Source organism: Marmota flaviventris, chromosome 13 (genome assembly GCF_047511675.1).
Source record: "Marmota flaviventris isolate mMarFla1 chromosome 13, mMarFla1.hap1, whole genome shotgun sequence".
Lineage (NCBI taxonomy): Eukaryota > Metazoa > Chordata > Mammalia > Rodentia > Sciuridae > Marmota > Marmota flaviventris.
Window position 1 is genome coordinate 17,992,811 of NC_092510.1, and position 20,604 is coordinate 18,013,414.

Sequence of the window (20,604 nt, forward strand, 5' to 3'; positions counted from 1 at the left end):
GACTCCTTTGATGGATTTAAGAATGCAGAAACCTTAAGGAGACACTTTCCTCAACACATAAATCCATTTCCCACTCCCAAAACATTTCCCACTCTAAAATTCCTACCTCCTCTGGAACCACTAATCTCAATGCAGGGAAAACAGAATATTAAAAACATAAAATTTTGTATGACCTACCACTGCTAAATTTGTTCTTCAAAAAAGTTCATAATTGTATTCAATATTCATCTTAAGGGGATGTTAAGTTTTATGGAAAATGTCTATTCCTTAATGATCAATAAAGGGATATACAAGCTCACAAGTGGTAAATCATGCTCCCAAAAGTATGACAGTTTTAACTCAATCAGATCTCAAGTAGTGAGGACTAAGAACTGATCATCTTTGAATATGGAACTTTCAAATACAAGAATTAAACTCACCAGTAAGACCCAAAGAAATGTGGTTCAGTCAAGTCTCGAATAACTATTATGCCAAATGGATAGTATTAGTAAATATTCACAGTCTTGATCAGGTAGCAGAAAAAGAAAGTCACTGGTAAGGCAACCAGTCAAATTGTGAACAAAGCCAATTCCCCTCAACACAAGAGTAAAGAAGATAAAAAACTAAAGTGAAAAGCAAAGGATTGTGGTCAATTGCAAATGGCAGCCCTCAAATTCCTGTGCATGGTTCCCTGTGCACTTCAATGCTGTATCATGTGGATGAGTCTGGGCTAGCCCACTAATGGTGACACATATAGCTTTCACCACCAGATTTAGAACAGCCACCAGACATGTGTGGAGATGTCTCAAACAATCTAGCCCAAGTTGAGTTGATTTTTGTGAGAAAAAAAAAACACCCAGTCAATTCACAAAACTGTGAGCAATATTAGATATTGTAATAATCCACAAAGTTGCAGCAAAAACTAGCTGACGTAGAAAGAGGCACAGGGACTAGAGTGCAGCTCTAACAGCACCTGAAATATTTAGCATTGAGACAAAAAGTGGTAAACGGAGACTGAAAAAAAAATGACAGGAAAATGCTTAGCCAAAATTGAGAGAATGTTGAATCAACTGTTAGTAGGAAGTGGAAAATTGGTGAAGAAGCTGGTATAGAACCCCGGAAAAATGACAATGTGTATGATGTAGTAGTGAATAGTGCCAAAACTGTTGGCTATGATCATTTGTCTTTGTTTGTTTGAGTACTGGAGATTGAAACCATGGGGGATTTCACAATAAGCTATATCCACAACCCCTTTTCCTTTTTTATTTTGAGACAAGTTCTCATGAAATTCCCCCAGGCTGCTCTCAAGCTTGTAATATTCCTATCTCAATCTCCTAAGTAGCTGGAATTACAGGTGTATGTCACCACACCTGGCTGGCTATGATCCTTTGGAAGATGGAAAACTTATCTAGTGAATTTATAGAACCTGCTAAAGAAATTCCCAGACATCGTTCTGGACAGGTAGTTTTTGTTGTTGTTGTTGTTGTTGTTTGTTTTGTCATGTTTTGTTTTAAGGTGAAGGGAGATTGAGTTAGTTACAATTTTCCTTTAGAATTCATAGGCAATATATAGGAGTCAGAATTTGAGGTTGAGAATACAAAACTAATACTTATTTCTGGCCTCTCTAGCCATTAAAAGATTATTGAAGTAAAAATTGACTTCAGAGTAAAGATCCACATCAAGGCATATATTATGGTTTGGATATTAGGTGTTCCCCTCAAAGCCCCTATGTTAATGCCAGAATATTCAGGTATGAAATGATGGGATTATGAGAGCTGTAACTCAATCATTCCATCCTAGTTTGAATGGACTGATTGGGTGGTAACTGAAGGCAGGTGAGGCATGGTTGGAGGAAGTGGGTCACTGTATATGTGCCCTGAAAGGATTCATCTTCCCTGTAGTGCCTTCCTCCCACCCACCAGATGAAAGCCTGCCAAAAACAGGATGTGAAAGACACTTTGTTACACAGTGTGTCACAGCAACCTGATATGCAGCTCAAAGGTGAGAGTGGGCTTCTCAAAAACTGATGCGGTCTATTAGGGCATGAGTTAGGACCAAATACGATTCAGAGGAAGCCAATGGCAGCTATTAAGAATACAGACAACAGTAAGTATTGGCGAGGATGTGGGGAAAAAGGCACACTCATACATTGCTGGTGGGACTGCAAATTGGTGCAGCCAATATGGAAAGCAGGGAAACTGGGAAAACTGGGAATGGAACTACATTTGACCCAGCTATCCCATTTCTTGGTCTATACCCAAAGGACTTAAAAACAGCATACTACAGAGACACCGCCACATCAATGTTATAGCAGCACAATTCACAGTAGCTAAACTGTGGAACTAACCTAGATGCCCTTCAGTAGTTGAAGGATAAAGAAAATGTGGTATATATACCCAATGGAATATTATTCAACATTAAAAGAGAATAAAATCATGGCATTTGCAGGTAAATGGATGGAGCTGGAGAATATAATGCTAAGTGAAATTAGCCAATGCCCCAAAACCAAATGCCGAATGATTTCTCTGCTTTAAGGATGCTGATCCATCATATGCTGTGGGGTGGGGGAGGAGGGAGAGGAGGATTAAATGAACTCTAGATAGGGCAAAGGGGAAAAGGGGAGGGAGGGGAAGGATGGGGGCATAGGGGTAGGAAAGACGATGAAATTCGATGGTCACCATTACCCTAAGTATAAGAAGACACGAAGGATGTGACTGTAATTTGTGTACAGAGATATGGAAAAATGTGCTGTATATATGTAACATGAATTGTAATGCATTCTGTTGTCATATATAACAAATTAAAATTTAAAATTATTTTTTAAAAAAAGATTCAGAGGAAGCCCACAACATTTTTTTTTAAATAGTTGTACTGAAAAATCCCTACCAGCTTGGAATAAAACAGAATGATTTAAAATGAAAAGACTTCTTTGGACCCCCAATTTTTCTACACATAATAAATGAGCTAAGAAAACTGCCCAGTTACAAACATGAGCTTTTTTTTTTTTGAAAAGGAAATGTCTCAGAGGGTGGAGGAAAGAATCCAGAAGCCTGAGGCCTATCAACCCCCTTCCTCTAAGAAGAATCCCAGAGGCAGTAAGCCATGGAGTCAATTCTAGGATGAACTGGGCCTAATCAAGAAACATTCTCTTCTTCCTCAGTATAGGAAGCAGAACAACACGGGCTTAGCTGACTTCAGAATTATTATGGAGCACTAAGTGCTCCATGTCTCCCATTCTTCCCTTCTTTGAATGAGACTGGTTATTGCAGTTACCCTGTCCTTCTCACACTGCTGAATGTAGAGTATAAGGGCAGAGAGCTTCAAGAGAAGCTGCTGATGAGAAGCTGCACTCAGGGAGGTTCATCCATGCCTGGACAAGCTGTAGATCTCAAGATCTTCGACATAGATTCTGATATCTTAGGATAAAACAAGGGGATGGAGGGGGATTATGGAAGCAGGGATTTTTATTTTGCTCATTATTGTATCCCAAACAACAAAAACAGTAATGGGCTCCTGGGAGGTATCACATTTTAGATATAAGGTATTCCCACAAAAGCTCATGTATGAGACAATGCAAGAAAGTTTAGAGAAGAAATGATCAGGTTATAAGAGTTTTAATGCAATCAGTGCATTAATCCCCTGATAGGGTTTAACTAGATGGCAATTGTAGGCAGGTAAGGTGTGGCTGGAAGAGGTGGGTCCTTGGGGCATACCTTTTGGGGGTATATATTTTGTTCTTATTGAGCAGAGATCTCTTTCTCTGCTTTTCTGGTGCCATGTGCCCAGCTGCTTTCTTCTACCACACACTTCTGTCATGATGTTCTGCCTCACCTCAAACCCCGAGGAATGGGGCCAGCTGTCTATGAACTGAGACCTCTGAAACCCATGAGCCCCAAAATAAATTCCTCTAATTATTCTTGTCAAGTCTTTTGGTTACAGCGGTAAATAAAAAAGCCAACAAAACAAGAGGCCCTCAATAAATATTAATTGAATTAAAGAATAAATTTTTTTTATCATTTTATTGTTCTTTGGAATCGTATTAGCAGACACTTGTGATTTACATTGCCAAAAAACAATGTGACTTAAATATGGATTCTGTTCACAGTAGAAGTCAATACTTTAAAAAAAGAGCTGAAATCTCGATGCGGGTCCAGCACTTCGGAGCATCATGAAATAGGAGAATTCTTACAAACCTTCTAAGATGATCAGCCTGTTCCCTGAAGCATGAGATTCTATTACCTTTATCTTAGTATTCATAACCATAGTATTATGACTGGCCATAAAATTATCTAACCCTTTCTAATTTATCCATTGACTAAATCTATGGCTTCCCTGTAGTAAATTCCACAGGTTGCCCATACATTGAGTGAAGAACTATTTTCCTTCTGCTTTTTTTATTCTAAATTTATATCAGCCATTAATTTTGCAGAATGAGTGACCCTTGACTTAATCATGGGAAGGCACAAAATTAAGTAAATTGAGCCTGCAAAAAGGATGTCATCTTAGCAATACTGTGTGGTAATGTTCCACTTATCATGTGAACACGTGGCTGTTAGAAGAGTATGAATAGTTAATTATGTTCCTCTCATAATTTTACTTTCACAGGAAGATAGAAAAGAAATTTCAGGATGAGGAAAAGGAGAAAAGAAGAAAACAAACCAACAAGGGATATATAAGACGGGGTTGTGGACGGCTATTATTCTACTTGCATTCTTTAAAATTCTTTAAAATTCTTTAAAATTGCTAGGGTCTAAGATAATAGGATAAAGCCAATTGATTAAATTAGTTTTAAGGCTGAAGTTTTCCTGGAAAACCATAACAAGCCTTTGACTACTTCTATCCCTCAGGTTAACACAAATGAAAGAAGAAGGATTTGGTCTTGACAGAATCTTATTCTTAAGACTAAGGTTGTCTTTAGAACCATTAACCAAGCTTTTCTAATATAATTACTGCATGGGATTTGGGGGTGTGTGTCATTTTTCACAGGGTATAGTCCATTTCATTGAAATGTGTAAGGTCAGCTAATAAGGGGCAGTTTGCTGCCTGCTACATGATTAATCAGGTTGGGGGCCTCAGCAGGATTAAGCCTTGGAATAAACAGGGATTATTTGCTTATTTATTTATTTAGCTTTGGTAATTAAGAAAAGCTTTACTTGTTGTACTAACCACAATTTTCTTTTTGTAAGAACACAAGATTCTCCATAATTTAAGGTTAGACTCCCAATGAATTCTTTTGAGGATAATATACAATTTAAATACAGAGCTAGAAATAACAGCTCTCAGGAAGTGAAACAATGAAGTATTTTGCCACCTGAAATTTCTAAGGAGTGAAAAGTGTGTTTACTGGTAAACAAAACAACTAATACTGCAAATTATGATATACTGTTAATATCTACATATTTGGGGGGCTGTGGATGTGGCTCAAGTGGTACACTGAGCACGGGGCAGTGGGTTTGATCCTCAGCACCACATAAAATAAAATAAAGATGTTGTGTCCACCGAAAAACTAAAAAATAAATACTAAAAAGTTCTCTCTCTCTCTCTCTCTCTCTTTTAAAAAAAATCTACATATTTGGGCACAGGTTTAGAAAAAAATTCTTCATAGCTGGAAAGGATGTTGCAGTCACATGGTACAACTTGAACATTGTACAGAAGAGGGTATAAAAATCCCAGAAGTTAAGTGATGTGTTAAAGACAACAAAGCTGGGCTGGGGTTGTGGCTTAGATGCAGAGCACTTGCCTAGCATGTGTGAGGCACTGGGTTTGATCCTCAGCACCACATAAAAATAAATAAAATAAAGGTATAAAAAATACAATAACATTATCTTTTTTAAAAAAAAAGAAAACAGCTGCTTAGTTGAAAGAGAAAGACTGGGCAATAGTGCTGACTTTCATTCACAGTCAAGGATTCTGCCTAGGTCATGTCTTGAAAGAAGAGAATCCTGGGACATGTGGGACATGTGACTAAAGTCTGGTCACGTTAGGATTTTTTTTTTTTTTTTTTTGCATTACAATTCTTATTACACTATACAACACAATTTCACCTTAGGATTTCATCTCAGGTTTTGTTTGCTTAAGCCCAGAGAAATCTGTTCCTCTTTCTCCAAAGTCTGGAACATTAAAAAGACTTTTTACCTGGGGTATGACCAGTGCGGAATGCAACTTAGAAATTTTTAAGAGTTACAGGATGTTTCTTTCTCTACCATCCCCTGCTGAAAGATGAGTACAGTAACTAAAGTCATTTAGTACTCTAGCCTTCAATGCATATGGCAACTCGTATGGGTGTGTTTATCTGATATATCCTAAAATATTCTTTCCCTAAATATATTATTTCAGTTTTCTTTATATTATGGCACATAATTATAATGTTAGGTCAAATATTATGGGTCTGACCAGAAGCACGGAATATTGCCACTGTTACTTCTTATCAATTTGCTACTCTTTAGAGATCTTTTCATGCTTTGGGTGTCATTCTGTCACATTGAGTATGTTGTAATGAGTATATTTATGAGTCTAGCCATTGGGAGTGGGAACTGATGTATTATGTAGCCTTGTGCCTCATATGCAGCTGAATTATAAAGTAGATCTTAACAGCCAAGAAGTCTGTGATCAGAGAAAAAAAATTTCAAAACATAAACCATGTTCTTGGCACTAGCCTCGAATACTGGACATTCATAACCTACAAATGCCCAGGCTATAAATTTGCAAGTTGCATTAATATGGCAGTAAAAGTCACTCTTCTGAAAGCTGCACTTGTAAAATATTTATAAATTCACATGGTTGTTCCTGGCAAATAACTACATCTGTCAGCTCTGTCTTTTTGCTCCCAAAACAGCAGGGTTGGTGTCTTGTGTAATTCACAATATGTTCATAAAAATTATTTTGGAAAAATCAAGATGGAAGATATTGTGTTCTACCGGGAAATAGTTCTGCTCCTCCTGTGGTCTGGCGGTACTGTCTGATCTCCTGAGATCTCTGCTCATCAAGACTTTTTCTCTGAACAAGTTTTCATTTTATTGGACTTATCTAGCTTCCAAATTAGCAAAGCAAGTCCCCTGGGGTTATCTTTAAAATCCCACATTAATAGGTACAACACAGTGGGGTTTTTCTGTCCCTAGGTCAATCTGGATATCAATGTCACATGCTGAAATATTTTCTATGAATATTATTTCCCTATAGTACTCAGAGGACCCTTCATATATGGAGCCCTCAAGATAAACCTGTCTGGTTTGTTTTTTCTTAATAGAAAAATAAGAAGAGAACAGATACAAGATTGTATTTTCATACAGATGTATGCCATCTATAGTTATTCTTTTCAGTCTGTAAGTTCTGGGACACTGAGTACTTGACAACAAAATGTGCCTATTTATTTATTTATTTATTTATTTACTTACTTACTTACTTACTGGGTGCTGGGGATCAAATCCAGGGCCTTGTACATGCTAGCAAAGTGCTTTACCATGGAGCTGCAATCCCAGCCCAAAGCAGGATATATTTGTTTTGGGTTTTGTTTTATTTGAGGGTTTTTGTTTTGTTTTTCTTTTCTTTTTGTACTTACCTCTATAACATTTTGATTGCCACCCACCTTTCCTTCCCTCTCCTTTTAAAGAAAAGAATTTAGATGATTTATAATCTAAACATTGTTGTTAAACAGAACAATTAAAGGTGAGATGGGAAATCTAATATACAGACTATAATCCTGAACTTTTTCTGAGAAAGGCATCTGTTTGAGTATCTGATAAAAACTTTGTATTCTTTCCCCAGAAAATGCAAGTGAGCACATACACACACATACACAAACACACACACACACACAAAAACACACTTTTGCATGCACACTCAGGTACTTAGATACTGCCAATACCATTCCATAGACTACCACAGGGCAGGATAGGAAATGCAGATCAAGAAACTAGAATAAAATTATCAGCTTTATTAAACATGAAACTTAGCTCTAGTCTTTGCAGCCAAACCAGAAGGAAGAATTCTAAGGACTGTAGAGATTTCAATGTTAAACAGAGAAACACAGATCAGGTTTTCAGGATACACATTTTCAGAGGAACTTGTTAGGTAGATGAACCTCTGATTAATTATTAAGTATTCAGTGAACAAAGTCTTTAAAGCAAAACTACTTTTCATATGACCCTGCTCATATTGTTCCATTAATAAATCTTGAAGGTATATTTATCAGATACTAATTTTTATGAGTAGTTATACCAGTCGAGCCTAGAGAATCTGGATTCTGTATCCAACCTGACACAACAAAAACAGCTTCCCTCTAGCAAAAAGCCCAGTCAGTCATAGGTACAAAAGTCCCTACAGAGGTCTTCCCTGAACCACAATTAAGAAGCTGCAGTATCTGTGAGGTCACCTGGGACATTGTGAAAATGGACTGACCTACACACCTGGTGGGCCTCACTTGTCAAGAAAGCAATTCTAAGCAGGGCAGCAAGAAACATATAAGTTGAAGAGACACAAGTAGAAACCATAACTAGGTTAGCATGGGACTGAAGTCTTGCCCTATTTGATTTTTCTGTACACCGGAGAATCCTATGGTTTATGCATTGATGTTTTTTCAACCATAAAGCTCTTAAATCAGGCATGTTACCTAGGAATGGAAACACTGATTCCATACCAAGAGGTCCATCATCATTGGGGAACAGAGAACTGGTTAGTAAAACCCACATTAAGGAAGGAAGAGTATTATTGTAGACTTAGAATAATACTTTCCACTTCTTTCATTGGAAAGAAATGCACTGCCTGATTATGTTGATCCACCAAATCCTATTTTAGTGATCAGCAGCCAAAAATCATATACATTTGCCTTTTTTTGCAAAGAAATTGTCATGTAAGCTTTTCTGAAGCACCATGAAATAATGCTTTGCCAAGCCAGAAGAGCAAAATTTCTTATTAAGGTGCTTAAGAAAGAATGACCTGGAATCATAGGTCTAAAAAAAATGTCAAAATACCCATTGTTTCCCTCCACATGTAGAGAGGTGGATTTAAGGAATTAACTTTGTGGGATTCAGTTAATTTTTGCACTTGGCATGGTATATGAAAAGAATTTCCAGTATTTGGACATGAAGGCTCTTAGTTAACTGTTCATACCATTGGCTGGGCCTTAATCAGTGGCTAGAATATTCTAAGAACAGCAACCTTTCTCCAGAACTTTCTTTTGAGTGACATCTGGGGTGAATTAAGTTTCTGTTCAGTCCCAGTGTTAGCTACAGATGTGAAGGTGTAAATGTGCTTTCCAGGAACTGTAGATTGTATGGTCATGATGTAGACCACTTTTATTAGGAGCTCAAGTACCACATTTCCAGAAGTATGAAGAATGACAGCAAGGAAAAAAGCCTTTAGAGCTTAAATTACAACCACATCTAATGAACTCAGAGGTGTTTTTCACTTACAAGGGTATTGCTTTTCAACTCCTGTAGCTTAAATGAATCTAGTGATCATAACAGTAAATACGGGTTCCAAAGGCATCCCAAGAGGTATCATTAGTCACATATTACATCCTTTTCTAATTTGTACACTTTCCATGTTTCAGGGTTTCACAGTACTGCTGAAACCTCCAGAATTTCATGTTTCCCTCAGCAGTCTACAATAACCCTTAGTCTGAATGACATGTATTATTTCCTCAGCAAACATGTGATGTGGGAAGCTTAGTAAAAGATTTATTATAAGAAACGGCTCGATGTTTTATTTCCTCCCTTAATTGAATACATTATTGCTCTGTGTTTAGAAATGCTGTGTTGATGTATTACACCTCAGAACAACTATGCACATGCCATCTGCAGCAGGAAGGTTTATTAGACTACAAATCAGGATACAGATGTTGGAGGGAAAGCTACATATGCTAAGTTGTAATACATTATGACACATTTTAAATCTATAAATCATGGTGGTCCAGCAGGTTTTTATTTTTTTTAAAAAAATTAGATATTGGTACCTATAAAAATGCAGGAACTAGAAGCCCTCTCTTTCATCATGCACATGATAAGTAAAGTGTTAAGCTGCTGAGGTGGTAGGCACGGCACTGTAGGTGAGAAAAAGGACTAAGTAACTTCAAAAGAAAAATCTCACATTCTTATTCCTTGGTACTGATATAAAAGATCCATATTTAAAGTCAGCACTCTGAAGCAAATGAGCAGATAAACCTTTTAGGAGTGTAAATGATCACATCTTTATTGATCTATTTTACAAATTTAGATTTTCATCCATTTATTTGAAGAGCATTTATTGAGTACCTGTTTCTTTCTAGGTGACACTGTGCTCTAGGGTTTTATTAAAATGAGACTCACTCGTATTATCTTGACACAAGAATTTTGTTGAATTTTCCTTTCTTTCTCTAACTGTTTAAAGTTCAGGCTGATAATGGACAAATTGTCTCCCAAAAGTTTACAAGAATATACCAACTACTTCGTTGGTTGAAAAGAATTAACAGATGCAGCTTGGCCAGTCCAAGGAGAAGATTGCTTTCCTGAAAGATGACATGATTATTTTCCATTAGATTCTCAAAAATATAACTCAATTGTATCATCCTTAGATAAATAAAATCCAGGATGCTCTCACTTTCAAGAAGGATTAATGTTCTGTAGATCTATTGATCTTCTGCACTCTTCTTAAAGTATCCGGGGTAATCATTAACAACACTTTGTTCTGATATTCTTGCCTGTCATCTGAGGCTCTTTCGGCTCTGTACAAATACATTTGCACTTTATTCATAATGCTTATTCTATAGATAAAGACTGAACATTACTGGCATATACAACTGGGAGACCTAAGGTTTTAAAAAATTAGATTAGATACGCCTTTTACATAGGATGTAGATCTTCAAGAAAAAGTGGTCTTGGACTGGGGATATAGCTTAGTGGTAGAGGACTTGCCTCAAATGTGTGAGGGCCTGGGTTCCATCCCCAGTACAAAAATAAAAGAGAGACAGACAGACAGACACACACACACACACACACAGATAGAGATAGAGAGATAAAGAAAGAGAGAGAGAGAGAGAAGAGAAGAGAAGAGAAGAGAAGAGAAGAGAAGAGAAGAGAAGAGAAGAGTAGTCTTCTCTTTCCCTGGAATTATTCAGTAAAGATTCTGCCTCCAGTTATGAAGCACAGGTAATGGCAATGATTCAAAAGAACATTGTAAAAATGCACATCTTTCCTGGAAAAGGAGAATATCTGACTTCCTACTAAGCAGAGCCCAACAGGAGACTATTATTAACCATATGCATTTGTACAAAATTGAAGTTTTCATGGTACTGTCACACACACTGTCTCACTTAACCCTACGAACAGGACAATGTTTTTATTCATTCCTCAAATATTTTGTGAATACCTACTAAGTGCTGGATACTCAGATACAAAGGTAAACAAAACAAATTATCAGTGATCTTACTTTCTAGTCAAGGAATAAGATGTAAACCATAGATCATCGTGTCATGTTATAAAACAAATACGATCAAGTATTAAGGCAATATGGAGGTACTGGTATTCTAGCCTCATTTTACAGAGAAGAAAATTGATACAAATTATTAATATTAACATTATTGGTCAGGTTTAACAATTAGAAGCTGTATTAAATTACTTAGTATACTATTAGCCCATAGTAAGGACTCCATACTGTTGCTACTGAAGAGGTAGCATAGGAAGGTAATAGATAACAGTTTGGTGCATGAGCTCTCTATCACCTCAATTGCCCCAGGGCTAAGATGGAAATAACAATTGTAACTATTTCTTAGGGTTGCTGTTTTGAGGATGAATTTGTCATTTATGCTCAAAAAAGAAAATGTTATCCGTGGTAAGGATCAAAACTGGAAGGAGATCTGAAGACATCTAGCTGACCTCTCATAAAATAGAGACATTGTGGCCTCAAAGAATCTGATGTCCTTCAATTTTACCAGGGGGTAAAGATCCCTCCAGCAAAAGCAAAGAGTTCTAGGTAGGAGAAGTTAGCAAACAGTGATTGGGACCTTGAACTTTAGGAGGCAGAGTGGCCTGAAGAGAGAGAATCCAAGAGAAAGAGAAAGCATAGAAACTGGTAGGGGTTGGGTAATGAAATTTGGGCAGTGGTTGGACTGGACAAAACAGAGGAAAATGGCTTCTAGAAGAGAGGAGAGAATGTACCATCAACTAGAATTTTTTCTAGCACTGGGTCAGAAACAATCTTTTCAATATGTGCAATCCACATTTTGCTAAGTGAAGGAATATTTTTAAAAATAATTCCTAAAATATTATGACTAGCTTTTTTAAAATATATTTTTAGATGTATATGGATGCAATATCTTTATTTATTTCTTTTTATGTGGTGTTGAGGCTCGAACCCTGTGCCTCACCTGTGCCAGGCAAGTGCTCTACCATTGAGCTACAACCCCAGCCCTAGATCTTAATTAAGTAGAATATTCCAAATAGTCTAATTATTACCTTTGAAGGTATTTGGAGGATTCCAACAAAGAAATTGTTCAACATGAAGTATGAGTCCATTACCAGCAGATACTAGTCCATAATGTGTCATGGTACCAAGAGAGTTTCCATATTTGCTGTTTGTCATTCTTTTTTTCTTTTTTAATGGGTGATTTATATGCTCCTTCTGCATAAGAGTTATGCAATGGAAATTGTATACCACAAGTCAATATTAGAATCTAAGTGCTGCCAATTCAGCGAATCTGTTCTTGTACCAGATCTGATCTGAAGCCTCTCTCCAACAGTCACCCAGGAGCTGATTAAACATGAATATATTTTGCTCTTCATGTGGCTAGCTTCTGTGAAGTATGTCACCGCTCTTCTTTATTGTCTTTCTAATAATACTAGTTATGTTATAGGCTAATTTATTACATTAAGGAACATTTGAAGGGGAAAGTTTCTAAATTAAAGCTTGCTTAGTATAATTACAAATTCCTGCTATCAACATTATCATGAAGATAACTCAGAACTAGCATAGCATGCCTAGGCCAATCCAGATCCTTGGCAGTGAGACACAGTTTCTTTAGTAGCCAACCTCCAATGGGTTCCCTTTGAAAAGACATTTGTTGTTTGTTCTGTTAGCTGTTGAATCCAATCTTTGCATACTTGGATGCATAAGTACACAAAATGGAAATTTTTATTCTAAGTTATGTGCAATACTTTGCATATAGAACAAGAGTTGTTTAAGTATATGCGGGAAATTCAAATGTACTTCCTCTCTAAAGAAAATTAATCTGAGAACGAGGGTCTAGTTTGAGATCATATAGAAAGAGCTGTCCTGTTCTCTCCTCATACCCTCCCAATCCCCTCATTAACATGAAGTTGTCACCAGACTTAAACATGATGGAATAAGAATGGTATTTCAATCAAAGATCAAATGGTTAGAAATTCCCCCCTAACAAACAGGTTATTCTTTCATTCCTAAGTCAATGAACCAGCAAAACCAAGACTAAATTCAAACTGGCAAAACCTCCTGTGCTTTTAGATTCTGTGAAAAAGTTAAAGGATAAAAGAATTCTTCCATATTCTTTATGCAGTTTTCCATAAGAGTGCTCATTAAATGATGTTTATACATAAGGATGACAGCATGTTTATATTGTTCCACTGCTTAGCATTGGAAGGGCAGTGCCCTGGAGTCTTCCTCGGGTTCAATTTTGAATAAACAACAGTCCTTTTGGTTTACGGTGTACTAATTTGGCTCAAACCGTACCATGAATTACTCTTGTATGAAGGCTGCCATAAAACAAAAAAAATTACTGCAGAATGCTCCACTGGCAGTGAGCGTCAGTGCAAGCTAATGCAAGCAAGTTACACAAGTTAAAACAAACACTGGAGAATTGGGTGTGAAAAAAATATCAATCAGGTGTGTCCATCTGACCGCTGTAACTTTAAAACTTCTGAAGAGTAAAAGCCAGTTTTTGTCAAGGTCACTTACTGCTCACAGAAAGCTGTTCAGCCTCAACAAAAATACCCCCACCCTCAAAATGAGAGCAAAAATTGACTTTCAAATAGGTGTGTTTCATATTCTACCACCTGGAAGAGGCAGGGTTTTCCATCTAACGTGAGATTCCTAGGTCTTTATTCCTCTCAAAAAAAAAATACTGTTCTCATTAGCTCAAAGGCTTCAGACAAAGAAGATATTTGGAGAAAGAATGGTTCTCCATATCATTGACATCTCCTGGAGAACTCTTTCCTTGTGATTTTTATTGGAGGATGGCACAAAAACAGGCTCGTCCCCCAGGCAGTTGTGTCTCCAGCATTCCTCAGAATATAAAAACTCTCCTATTAGCATTAAATCTGAGCAAGATGTCTTCATATTGTCCTTGTTAAAAAAACACATTTGCCTCCTGTAAGGATTAACACCATTAGCTGATATTTAGATCAGCCCTCTCAATCTCCATTTTACTCTCTATTTGGATTTCTCCAGAGCACAGAGTCTGAGGTTCAGACTTGGCCTCATCATTTACTAGTTGTGTGACTCTGGTTGGCTTATACTTACATAGTGGCCTTTTCCAGAAAATTCCAAGAAATATTATAAAGGTGATCTAGACACAGAAACAGCTTATTGGAAGCAGTAGAACAAAATGGTGGGCTGGGAGTTCATAACCAAGGAATTGGAAATGTTCACAGTTTCTGATTGTGGCAGCAAGCTGGGAAGGTCAACTTAAGAGTTTCCAAATAATAAAATAAATATGATACTAGGATGCCCAGTGCTCAGTACAGTGCCTGACACACCGTAAGAGCCCAACAGATGTTAATTACTTTTTCATTTGATTTTTATGAGGCTCTGGAAACTGACAAAAAGAATGAAAAAAAGAGGTAGGAGACCACCAAAGGAGAGGGATGCACTGACTGAAGGATTCTTTAGTTTGCAGTGCAAAGGAAAAGAACCCCATAGCCCTCTGCAATGGAGGCACCAGAGTATGAGATTGGCCAGGGACCCCTGTCCCTTCTAATTAAATGTGGTGAGGGTCTGTGGATCCTGTTGTACTAAGTTTCCAGGAGTCCCCTACCCACCTCCAATCTGAGTGTGCAGCCATCTTTGGATCCATTGGTGCATGGACCAGACCCTGTGTCTCCTCTATGCAACACCATTTCTTCCTTCTTCTTTGGTAACAAAACTCCAACTTACATTCGAGTTATTGGAAGAGATCCCTTGATTTCAGGAATGGGCAGCTAATGCTTCAGCAACAAGGAATAAGCTGAAATTGGTCTAAATCAATCATAGTAATTAATCTTTTTCCCCTTCTTAAGGAATTAGCCAAAGAGTGAACACGTGACTCAATCCTGGCCAATGAGATCCAGGGAAATCTATAGAAAGGCTTCACTAAATAAAAAAAAAAAATAAGAGTGCACAAGGAGAAAATCTCCATTGGTCTTTTTCCTGTCCTGAACATACACATAGGGCTGGGGCCACAAAAACTATGTTCTGGCCAGGGAAATGACAAATTTGTCCCTGAAATTATTACATTCCCAAACCAACAACTGCCTACCTCTAGAATTCTTGTTATAATAAGGAATATGAAAAATATGAAATCCCAGATGTGTAGGCCTCTACAGATGAGTTTCCTATTTCTTGCAATCAAATGCATTCTGATATAGTGCTGTGTTTGCTTATTTGTTACCTCTACCTGAACCATCTGAGAGCTAAGTCCCAAGCCTTTTCTCTTACTAGATTTGAGTAAAGATTCTAATAATCAATCACAAGAAATTAGTCTATTGATCAGCTGCTCTGACATATACAATATATGTATGCACACTCACATATATAAAATATTATGTCCTGCAATTAGTATTTTGCATCCAATTGATTTATAAATTGAAAACACAGGTTAAACACAAAGGTAGAAACGAAAATCCAAGGCCAGGCATTGGAGCACACATCTGTAATCCCAGCTACTCCAGAGGCTGAGGCAAGAGGATCACAAGTTCAAGGCCGGCCTGGGCAACTTTGAGACCCTGTCTCAAAATAAAAAGGGTAAAGTCTCAGTGGCAAAGTCTCCCTGGATTCAATCCCCAGTACTGGAAGAAAAAAAAAATCACATGCCTGTATATGGTCCTTCACACTCCCCCTCCCCCAAATCAAGCCTCTCCTGTGATTTTCTGATGTGATATTGGAATCCTTTGTTAGAAGAATTCTATTCATATTTTGAGCCTGTTTCTCTGCCCAGTATTTGTCAGATTCTCATGCCCATAGGCTGAATTTCTGTTCTAAACTTGTTGCTCCCCAACTAAAATATAAGCAATGGGAAGTCAGGGAATTGCTATGGCTTTACTGAGTTATCCCTAACAAACTAAACAGATTCTTGCTCACAGCAAGTGCTTGATAATTATTTGTTGAATGAATGAATGAATGAATGAATGACTCTGAGAGAACTTTCCCTAACTAGAGATTTCTGCTGTTTCCTGATCAACACATCAAACACATTGGATACTGATATCCACCTAAACCTATTTATATTTGCCTTACCTCTTCAAATGTCACATAAGGACTGTTGGACACCCCCTCACCATTGATCTCTTCTATTTCCACCTTCTTTCTTTTCCCTGCTGGTTTATGCCGGTGAAGCCTTGAGATGCCAAGCTCTCTGCTGAGCCTGTCTAAAAATTCACCTTGATAAATGAGACTTTAGAGAAGTTGTAACACCATAAAAAAGGCAGAAGATCTTTAAAAAATGGAACACTGAAAATAAACTTTATCTCTTTTGTTTCTCCAAATGGCCAATAAGTACATGAAAAGATGGTCAACTTCATCTTGTATCAGGAAAATGCTTGTCAAGACCACAATGAGACACTACTTCACATCTACCTGGACACCTACAATGTAAAAAGACCCACAAGAACTGGAGTCAGGGACTGGAGCTGTAGCTCAGTGGCAGAGCACTTGCCTAGCATGTGTGAAGCACTGGGTTCAATCCTTAGCACCACATCAAAAAAATAAATAAATAAACATATAAAATAAAGACATTCTGTCCATCTACAACTACAAAAAAATTTAAAAAAAAAAAAAAGAAAGAAAGAACTAGAGTCGGTAAAGAAGTGGAGTCACAAGAACTCTCCTACAGTTTGGTGGGAATATAAAATGGTGCAGGCACTTTAGACAGAGGCTTGGCAGTTCCTCAACATGCTAAACGTAAAGTAACCATTTGACCCAGAAATTCTACTCCTATGTATATTTGAGAGAAATTAAAACCCATGTCCCTGCAATACTTGTACATAAACATGCATAATTGCCAAAATGTGAAAATAATGCAAATGCCCATCAGTTGAATGAATAAACAAAATGTGGTGTATCCATAAATGGAATATTATTTGTCAATAAAAAAATGAAGTGCATATACATACTACAACATGGATGAATCTTGAAAGCATCACACCAAGTGAAAAAAGTAAGGCACACACATATACAATACAAAACCACAGCTTGTATGATTTCACTCATCTGAAATGTCTAGAGTAAGAAAACTCATAGAAACAGAAATTTGTGGTTGTCAGGAGCTAGGGGTAAGAAAAATGAGGAATGGCTGCTAACAGGTACAAGGTTTATTTGGGGGTATAAAAATATTTTAAAACTAGAGAGTAAGGATAGTTGCACAACTCTCCGAATATACTATCTACCAGTTACATACTTTAAAAGAATGAATTTTATGGTATGAAAATTATAACTCAATAGAATCATCACACACACCAAAAAAAAAAAAAAATCAAATCTCCTCCCTGTACAGTGTTTTAGGACAGGACTATGAGGTGGGACTGAGATGAAAAACGTGGATCTTCTACTTCCTCCCTCACTGGTCTCCACTACTCCTCTCAATCACTTTGTCATTGTCACCCCAGGCACATGCCTGCTCCATCAGTACCCAGATACTGTAACAGGTGTAGAGGGGACAGCAAATCACTTTACCAAATTCCCATCAGTGTGACCCAAGAAAGTCAGGGACAAACTGTCTTGTTTTTTTCAGGGACAGCATTTTCCTCATATGTTACAATAATACAAATAGGAAATATAAAATTGTTTCATCTCATTTATGAACTAAAACCAAAAATAAAAATAATTTCATTTGACTTTCTTATGGATTTAAAGATAATCACAATCCCACATGAATATTTTGCTTTCTCATCACTTAAACCACACTGTTTCCATTTTCTTTCCACTTTCATTGATAGGTGATGAAAGTTCCTTTGTTACAAAATGTAGAAAATGTCATTCAATGTCCCTTGGATATTCAAACACTGACAGCCAGGATATACTCCATCTTTGCTTTCAATAATTAATCCTCAGTCCAAAAAGCAAAAACAAGATAATCCCTCATTTAAATGATCAATGGAAGAGAATTCATACGGAATAGCAGACAACTCTCACAACCCTATCAGTTAGAACTTGCAGAATTTAAAAAAAACATACTTCGAAAACAGAAATAAATCAGTCTTTTAAAGTCAAATTTCCCTATCTCCCCTAGGCTTCTGTCATGAAGCTGTTGTCAAACTTTACTGCTTGCCAGGCACTTGCCCCATGTGTTATTTTATTCTCTTCACAATTCTCTCTCTCAACCCAGGAGACTTCCAACCTCAAACAGGACCAAGAATAGAGCAAAAGCGTGGTGCTCGGCTGGGGATTTGAGTTACAAGTGCTTGCTCCAAAGTACCTCTTTTGATTTGTTATTGTGAAATTACACTATTAATCCCACCATTAAGTTTGAAGTTCCTTCTGTTTTAGAAAGTGAATCCTTCTTAAGTCATGTTCAAGTGACCTCTGCATCTCTTAGACTCTGGGAGTTCAGCCCTAAAAGTGGGGCAATAAACAGCAATGAAAACCAGAGAAGCCAACACCTAACCCAGAAATTTGACCTAAGAGGCTGTCCCCATGTGAAGAGCATTGGTCACAGCTCCGGTTTGTTTATTTTTTAATACCTTTATTTGATTTATTTATTTTTATTCGGTGCTGGGAATTGAACCCAGTGCCTCACAAGTGCTAGGCAAGGGCTCTACCCCTGAGTCACAATCCCAGCCCACAGCGCCCATTTCTTAGGAGGCCATGGCAGGTCTGCATTCTACAAGGACAGGTTGGTTTTCAGAATCCCTGTTTTCTTGGTGAATTAATTTCCTACCTGCTACTTCACTGGCATCTCGTAACAGATTCCTTTAAAATTTTCTCCATCCTCTACTAAGGCTGAGAAAATTTAAGCACTTTGCCCAATGTCACAGAGTAAGTGGTCCAACCAGGATTTTAACCCACACAAAGTTGTTCTCAATAATCACTCAGTATTTTCACCCACTACCCTGATACAATTCCAGGCATAGTTAGGAAGCAACCCAAAAATGTTGGTTTGGGGTACCCCAACCATTTACTTTACTTTCCAAATACCATTTCCCTAATGTCTTCTCAAATCTAGCTTTAGAAAGCTTTCTCTATCCTTGGGTGAAAATCAGCTAAATTGATGGCTTTCCCAGAATATCTTCAGTTTAATAACAACCAATAATTTGAATGAAAACAGTGAAGATTTAACCTTAGATTTTTCTGATGTTATTTAAGAGGGATGTTGGTTCCAAGTATGACTGAGTGGATTTAGCAGAAACACTTGAACTTCAGAAAACCGAAATGTTTTCAGCCTTACAATACTATGAATAGAACTGTGACTCAAAAATGATTTTTTTTTATCCAAGCTCCTAATTTTAATCAGCAAATGAGTGGTTTCAAGTTCCCATAAAACAAGCCATTTGAGGGGCTAACTTAATGAAAAATAGGAAAAACAATAGTGTTATGATGTTCCAAAAGAGGAGTTTAAGAAAATGGTCATTCAGCCAAAAGTCCTTTATTCTTGATTTAAAGAAGGGGTCGGGTGGGGGGAGCCCTGCTTTTTAAATTCTTCTCAGTCTAGTTTCCCTGACAAACCTGTTTGATGGGAATCAGGGACCTGAGGCAGAGCTTCCAGGGAAAAAGTAGCCATCACTCATGCTTCATTGGATTTCTATGACAGAATGATCACGTTCTGTAGAACTGGCATAAGCACATCATTATTAAACCTTGCTTTAGCATTTCTTAACTGATCATGGATGCTGCGGTCCTTGGTGGCTCCTCTTCTGCTGGCACTGTTTGTAGTTATTTGACCTTTTCTCAGTGGATAATCCACACAAAAAGCCCTAATTACTTCCCCAGCTTTGACCAGCCAGCAGTGTGAATAATCAATGACACTCATTTAGGTATTGCACAATCAGATGCTTATGGTGTTTAAAGAACATTTTTCCATTGACCTGCCACAGCTGTAGGACAATTACAAGCAGTGAAGCTGCTGTTGTAATCACGAGATGACCAGGTGACCTTGTGGGCTTAAAGTTGATGACTGGGGCCTTTACTGGGGCATAGTCATGATACAGAACATATTTGGGGAGAGAAAGGAGGCTTCATTGTATACTAATGTGACATGCTCAGCCCCAAGAGCAATGTTCTGAAATATTGACAAATCGCAAGACTCATATTGGCAGGTAAAATTCAGTGTTTGTATCCATGGTTTCAGCTACTTCTGCCCATTGTACATAAAACAGTAAATAAATAAGATTAGGGGGGAAATGGAACTCTAGGCACACCACTTTCTACATTTTTTCTTAAGGTAACTGTGAAGATAAAGTAGAAATAAGTTGGCTTCCTATCAAAATAGAG